This window comes from Oryzias latipes, chromosome 20 (assembly GCF_053564925.1).
Source record: "Oryzias latipes strain Hd-rR chromosome 20, Olatipes_Hd-rR_3.1".
In the NCBI taxonomy this organism is placed as follows: Eukaryota; Metazoa; Chordata; class Actinopteri; order Beloniformes; family Adrianichthyidae; genus Oryzias; species Oryzias latipes.
Window position 1 is genome coordinate 57,501 of NC_136256.1, and position 7,500 is coordinate 65,000.

A 7,500-nucleotide genomic window follows, 5' to 3' on the forward strand; every position below is an offset into this window, starting at 1 on the left:
CCCCAGGAAGAGGCTGTAGCCCAGGCCCAAGCGAAGCTCCTCTTTCCTGCCAAGGAGAGACCCTGCTGTGGCTGCCCACCTGCAGCAGCATCAGCAGCAGCAGCAGCAGCAGCAGCAGAAGAGGAGAGATGCTCCTCCACCTGGGGAAGGCAGCCTCTTCCGCTGCATCCCCAGGAAGAGGCTGTAGCCCAGGCCGAAGAGAAGCTCCTCTTTCCTGCCAAGGAGAGACCCTGCTGTGGCTGCCCACCTGCAGCATCAGCAGCAGCAGCAGCAGAGGAGAGATGCTCCTCCAGCTGGGGAAGGCAGCCTCTTCCGCTGCTTCCCCAGGAAGAGGCTGTAGCCCAGGCCGAAGCGAAGCTCCTCTTTCCTGCCAAGGAGAGACCCTGCTGTGGCTGCCCACCTGCAGCAGCATCAGCAGCAGCAGCAGCAGCAGCAGAGGAGAGATGCTCCTCCACCTGGGTAAGGCAGCCTCTTCCGCTGCATCCCCAGGAAGAGGCTGTAGCCCAGGCCGAAGAGAAGCTCCTCTTTCCTGCCAAGGAGAGACCCTGCTGTGGCTGCCCACCTGCAGCATCAGCAGCAGAGGAGAGATGCTCCTCCACCTGGGTAAGGCAGCCTCTTCCGCTGCTTCCCCAGGAAGAGGCAGAAGCCCAGGCCGAAGCGAAGCTCCTCTGTCCTGCCAAGGAGAGACCCTGCTGTGGCTGCCCCCCTGCAGCATCAGCAGCAGAGGAGAGATGCTCCTCCACCTGGGGAAGGCAGCCTCTTCCGCTGCTTCCCCAGGAAGAGGCAGAAGCCCAGGCCGAAGAGAAGCTCCTCCGTCCTGCCAAGGAGAGACCCTGCTGTGGCTGCCCACCTGCAGCATCAGCAGCAGCAGCAGCAGAGGAGAGATGCTCCTCCAGCTGGGGAAGGCAGCCTCTTCCGCTGCTTCCCCAGGAAGAGGCTGTAGCCCAGGCCGAAGCGAAGCTCCTCTTTCCTGCCAAGGAGAGACCCTGCTGTGGCTGCCCACCTGCAGCAGCATCAGCAGCAGCAGCAGCAGCAGCAGAGGAGAGATGCTCCTCCACCTGGGTAAGGCAGCCTCTTCCGCTGCATCCCCAGGAAGAGGCTGTAGCCCAGGCCGAAGAGAAGCTCCTCTTTCCTGCCAAGGAGAGACCCTGCTGTGGCTGCCCACCTGCAGCATCAGCAGCAGAGGAGAGATGCTCCTCCACCTGGGTAAGGCAGCCTCTTCCGCTGCTTCCCCAGGAAGAGGCAGAAGCCCAGGCCGAAGCGAAGCTCCTCTGTCCTGCCAAGGAGAGACCCTGCTGTGGCTGCCCCCCTGCAGCATCAGCAGCAGAGGAGAGATGCTCCTCCACCTGGGGAAGGCAGCCTCTTCCGCTGCTTCCCCAGGAAGAGGCAGAAGCCCAGGCCGAAGAGAAGCTCCTCCGTCCTGCCAAGGAGAGACCCTGCTGTGGCTGCCCACCTGCAGCATCAGCAGCAGCAGCAGCAGAGGAGAGATGCTCCTCCAGCTGGGGAAGGCAGCCTCTTCCGCTGCTTCCCCAGGAAGAGGCTGTAGCCCAGGCCGAAGCGAAGCTCCTCTTTCCTGCCAAGGAGAGACCCTGCTGTGGCTGCCCACCTGCAGCAGCATCAGCAGCAGCAGCAGCAGCAGCAGAGGAGAGATGCTCCTCCACCTGGGTAAGGCAGCCTCTTCCGCTGCATCCCCAGGAAGAGGCTGTAGCCCAGGCCGAAGAGAAGCTCCTCTTTCCTGCCAAGGAGAGACCCTGCTGTGGCTGCCCACCTGCAGCATCAGCAGCAGAGGAGAGATGCTCCTCCACCTGGGTAAGGCAGCCTCTTCCGCTGCTTCCCCAGGAAGAGGCAGAAGCCCAGGCCGAAGCGAAGCTCCTCTGTCCTGCCAAGGAGAGACCCTGCTGTGGCTGCCCCCCTGCAGCATCAGCAGCAGAGGAGAGATGCTCCTCCACCTGGGTAAGGCAGCCTCTTCCGCTGCTTCCCCAGGAAGAGGCAGAAGCCCAGGCCGAAGCGAAGCTCCTCCGTCCTGCCAAGGAGAGACCCTGCTGTGGCTGCCCACCTGCAGCATCAGCAGCAGAGGAAGGATGCTCCTCCACCTGGGTAAGGCAGCCTCTTCCGCTGCTTCACCAGGAAGAGGCAGAAGCCCCGGCCGAAGCGAAGCTCCTCTGTCCTGCCAAGGAGAGACCCTGCTGTGGCTGCCCCCTGCAGCATCAGCAGCAGAGGAGAGATGCTCCTCCACCTGGGTAAGGCGGCCTCTTCCGCTGCTTCCCCAGGAAGAGGCAGAAGCCCAGGCCGAAGAGAAGCTCCTCTGTCCTGCCAAGGAGGGACCCTGCTGTGGCTGCCCACCTGCAGCATCAGCAGCAGAGGAGAGACGCTCCTCCACCTGGGTAAGGCAGCCTCTTCCGCTGATTCCCCAGGAAGAGGCAGAAGCCCAGGCCGAAGCGAAGCTCCTCTGTCCTGCCAAGGAGGGACCCTGCTGTGGCTGCCCACCTGCAGCATCAGCAGCAGAGGAGAGATGCTCCTCCAGCTGGGGAAGGCGGCCTCTTTCGCTGCTTCCCCAGGAAGAGGCTGTAGCCCAGGCCCAAGCGAAGCTCCTCTGTCCTGCCAAGGAGGGACCCTGCTGTGGCTGCCCACCTGCAGCATCAGCAGCAGAGGAGAGATGCTGCTCCAGCTGGGGAAGGCGGCCTCTTCCGCTGCTTCCCCAGGAAGAGGCAGAAGCCCAGGCCGAAGAGAAGCTCCTCTTTCCTGCCAAGGAGAGACCCTGCTGTGGCTTCCCCCCCTGCAGCATCAGCAGCAGAGGAGAGATGCTCCACCAGCTAGGGAAAGGCAGCCTCTTCCGCTGCTTCCCCAGGAAGAGGCTGTAGCCCAGGCCCAAGCGAAGCTCCTCTTTCCTGCCAAGGAGAGACCCTGCTGTGGCTTCCCCCCTGCAGCATCAGCAGCAGAGGAGAGATGCTCCACCAGCTATGGATAGGCAGCCTCTTCCGCTGCTTCCCCAGGAAGAGGCTGTAGCCCAGGCCGAAGCGAAGCTCCTCTTTCCTGCCAAGGAGAGACCCTGCTGTGGCTGCCCACCTGCAGCATCAGCAGCAGAGGAGAGATGCTCCTCCAGCTGGGGAAGGCAGCCTCTTCCGCTGCTTCCCCAGGAAGAGGCTGTAGCCCAGGCCCAAGCGAAGCTCCTCTTTCCTGCCAAGGAGAGACCCTGCTGTGGCTGCCCACCTGCAGCAGCATCAGCAGCAGCAGCAGCAGCAGCAGAGGAGAGATGCTCCTCCACCTGGGTAAGGCAGCCTCTTCCGCTGCATCCCCAGGAAGAGGCTGTAGCCCAGGCCGAAGAGAAGCTCCTCTTTCCTGCCAAGGAGAGACCCTGCTGTGGCTGCCCACCTGCAGCATCAGCAGCAGAGGAGAGATGCTCCTCCACCTGGGTAAGGCAGCCTCTTCCGCTGCTTCCCCAGGAAGAGGCAGAAGCCCAGGCCGAAGCGAAGCTCCTCTGTCCTGCCAAGGAGAGACCCTGCTGTGGCTGCCCCCCTGCAGCATCAGCAGCAGAGGAGAGATGCTCCTCCACCTGGGGAAGGCAGCCTCTTCCGCTGCTTCCCCAGGAAGAGGCAGAAGCCCAGGCCGAAGAGAAGCTCCTCCGTCCTGCCAAGGAGAGACCCTGCTGTGGCTGCCCACCTGCAGCATCAGCAGCAGCAGCAGCAGAGGAGAGATGCTCCTCCAGCTGGGGAAGGCAGCCTCTTCCGCTGCTTCCCCAGGAAGAGGCTGTAGCCCAGGCCGAAGCGAAGCTCCTCTTTCCTGCCAAGGAGAGACCCTGCTGTGGCTGCCCACCTGCAGCAGCATCAGCAGCAGCAGCAGCAGCAGCAGAGGAGAGATGCTCCTCCACCTGGGTAAGGCAGCCTCTTCCGCTGCATCCCCAGGAAGAGGCTGTAGCCCAGGCCGAAGAGAAGCTCCTCTTTCCTGCCAAGGAGAGACCCTGCTGTGGCTGCCCACCTGCAGCATCAGCAGCAGAGGAGAGATGCTCCTCCACCTGGGTAAGGCAGCCTCTTCCGCTGCTTCCCCAGGAAGAGGCAGAAGCCCAGGCCGAAGCGAAGCTCCTCTGTCCTGCCAAGGAGAGACCCTGCTGTGGCTGCCCCCCTGCAGCATCAGCAGCAGAGGAGAGATGCTCCTCCACCTGGGGAAGGCAGCCTCTTCCGCTGCTTCCCCAGGAAGAGGCAGAAGCCCAGGCCGAAGAGAAGCTCCTCCGTCCTGCCAAGGAGAGACCCTGCTGTGGCTGCCCACCTGCAGCATCAGCAGCAGCAGCAGCAGAGGAGAGATGCTCCTCCAGCTGGGGAAGGCAGCCTCTTCCGCTGCTTCCCCAGGAAGAGGCTGTAGCCCAGGCCGAAGCGAAGCTCCTCTTTCCTGCCAAGGAGAGACCCTGCTGTGGCTGCCCACCTGCAGCAGCATCAGCAGCAGCAGCAGCAGCAGCAGAGGAGAGATGCTCCTCCACCTGGGTAAGGCAGCCTCTTCCGCTGCATCCCCAGGAAGAGGCTGTAGCCCAGGCCGAAGAGAAGCTCCTCTTTCCTGCCAAGGAGAGACCCTGCTGTGGCTGCCCACCTGCAGCATCAGCAGCAGAGGAGAGATGCTCCTCCACCTGGGTAAGGCAGCCTCTTCCGCTGCTTCCCCAGGAAGAGGCAGAAGCCCAGGCCGAAGCGAAGCTCCTCTGTCCTGCCAAGGAGAGACCCTGCTGTGGCTGCCCCCCTGCAGCATCAGCAGCAGAGGAGAGATGCTCCTCCACCTGGGTAAGGCAGCCTCTTCCGCTGCTTCCCCAGGAAGAGGCAGAAGCCCAGGCCGAAGCGAAGCTCCTCCGTCCTGCCAAGGAGAGACCCTGCTGTGGCTGCCCACCTGCAGCATCAGCAGCAGAGGAAGGATGCTCCTCCACCTGGGTAAGGCAGCCTCTTCCGCTGCTTCACCAGGAAGAGGCAGAAGCCCCGGCCGAAGCGAAGCTCCTCTGTCCTGCCAAGGAGAGACCCTGCTGTGGCTGCCCCCTGCAGCATCAGCAGCAGAGGAGAGATGCTCCTCCACCTGGGTAAGGCGGCCTCTTCCGCTGCTTCCCCAGGAAGAGGCAGAAGCCCAGGCCGAAGAGAAGCTCCTCTGTCCTGCCAAGGAGGGACCCTGCTGTGGCTGCCCACCTGCAGCATCAGCAGCAGAGGAGAGACGCTCCTCCACCTGGGTAAGGCAGCCTCTTCCGCTGCTTCCCCAGGAAGAGGCAGAAGCCCAGGCCGAAGCGAAGCTCCTCTGTCCTGCCAAGGAGGGACCCTGCTGTGGCTGCCCACCTGCAGCATCAGCAGCAGAGGAGAGATGCTCCTCCAGCTGGGGAAGGCGGCCTCTTTCGCTGCTTCCCCAGGAAGAGGCTGTAGCCCAGGCCCAAGCGAAGCTCCTCTGTCCTGCCAAGGAGGGACCCTGCTGTGGCTGCCCACCTGCAGCATCAGCAGCAGAGGAGAGATGCTGCTCCAGCTGGGGAAGGCGGCCTCTTCCGCTGCTTCCCCAGGAAGAGGCAGAAGCCCAGGCCGAAGAGAAGCTCCTCTGTCCTGCCAAGGAGGGACCCTGCTGTGGCTGCCCACCTGCAGCATCAGCAGCAGAGGAGAGACGCTCCTCCACCTGGGTAAGGCAGCCTCTTCCGCTGCTTCCCCAGGAAGAGGCAGAAGCCCAGGCCGAAGCGAAGCTCCTCTGTCCTGCCAAGGAGAGACCCTGCTGTGGCTGCCCACCTGCAGCATCAGCAGCAGAGGAGAGATGCTCCTCCAGCTGGGGAAGGCGGCCTCTTCCGCTGCTTCCCCAGGAAGAGGCTGTAGCCCAGGCCCAAGCGAAGCTCCTCTTTCCTGCCAAGGAGAGACCCTGCTGTGGCTTCCCCCCTGCAGCATCAGCAGCAGAGGAGAGATGCTCCACCAGCTAGGGAAAGGCGGCCTCTTCCGCTGCTTCCCCAGGAAGAGGCAGAAGCCCAGGCCGAGGAGAACATCCTCTGTCATGCGAAGCAGAGCCCCTGCTGTGGCCGCCCCCCCTGGAGCATCAGCAGCAGAGGAGAGATGCTCCTCTGCCTGGAGAACGTTGCCTCCTCCACTGCTGCCACAGGAAGAGGCAGAAGCTCAGGCCGAAGGAAAGCTCCTCTTCACTGGGAAGGAAGCCTGGGCTGCAGCCTGGAAGCAGAAGCCGAGATTAGCTCCACCTCCTGACCCAGGGCAGACGCTCCTCTTCCTGGGCAAGGAGGCCTGCCCAGGCCCCCTGCAGGAACCAGGCTCACCAGCCGAACCTGCGTACCCACACTTAAACACCCCTCCTGGGATGCACAAAGAAACTCACCCCGCCAGACCTCCGTGACACTGGTACCCCAGCAAGATTTTCGTGACGCTGGTGCCCCAGCAAGATTTTCGTGACGCTGGTACCCATGAAATATTTTCGTGACACTGGTACCCCTGATGGATTTTCGTGACGCTGGTACCCATGAAAGATCTTCGTGACGCTGGTACCCACGATGGATTTTCGTGACGCTGGTACCCACGATGGATTTACGTGACGCTGGTACCCACGATGGATTTTCGTGACGCTGGTACCCACGATGGATTTACGTGACGCTGGTACCCACGATGGATTTTCGTGACGCTGGTACCCACGATGGATTTACGTGACGCTGGTACCCATGAAAGAGTTTCGTGACGCTGGTACCGCAGCACCCTGACACTTTGTCATTTTTCTGGGAGGTATTTTTCGTGACGCTGGTACCACAGCACCCTGACACTTTGTCGTTTTTCTGGGAGGTCTTTTTCGTGACGCTGGTACCAGAGCACCCTGACACTCTGTCGTTTTCCTGGGAGTTCTTTTTCGTGACGCTGGTGCCACAGCGCCCTGACACTTTGTCGTTTTTCTGGGAGGTATTTTTCGTGACGCTGGTGCCACAGCACCCTGACACTTTGTCATTTTTCTGGGAGGTATTTTTCGTGACGCTGGTGCCACAGCACCCTGACACTTTGTCATTTTTCTGGGAGGTCTTTTTCGTGACGCTGGTACCAGAGCACCCTGACACTCTGTCGTTTTTCTGGGAGGTCTTTTTCGTGACGCTGGTACCACAGCACCCTGACACTTTGGCGTTTTTCTGGGAGGTCTTTTTCGTGACGCTGGTGCCACAGCGCCCTGACACTCTGTCGTTTTTCTGGGAGGTCTTTTTCGTGACGCTGGTGCCACAGCGCCCTGACACTTTGTCATTTTTCTGGGAGGTATTTTTCGTGACGCTGGTGCCACAGCACCCTGACACTTTGTCATTTTTCTGGGAGGTATTTTTCGTGACGCTGGTACCACAGCACCCTGACACTTTGTCGTTTTTCTGGGAGGTCTTTTTCGTGACGCTGGTACCACAGCACCCTGACACTTTGTCGTTTTTCTGGGAGGTCTTTTTCGTGACGCTGGTACCACAGCACCCTGACACTTTGTCGTTTTTCTGGGAGGTCTTTTTCGTGACGCTGGTACCAGAGCACCCTGACACTCTGT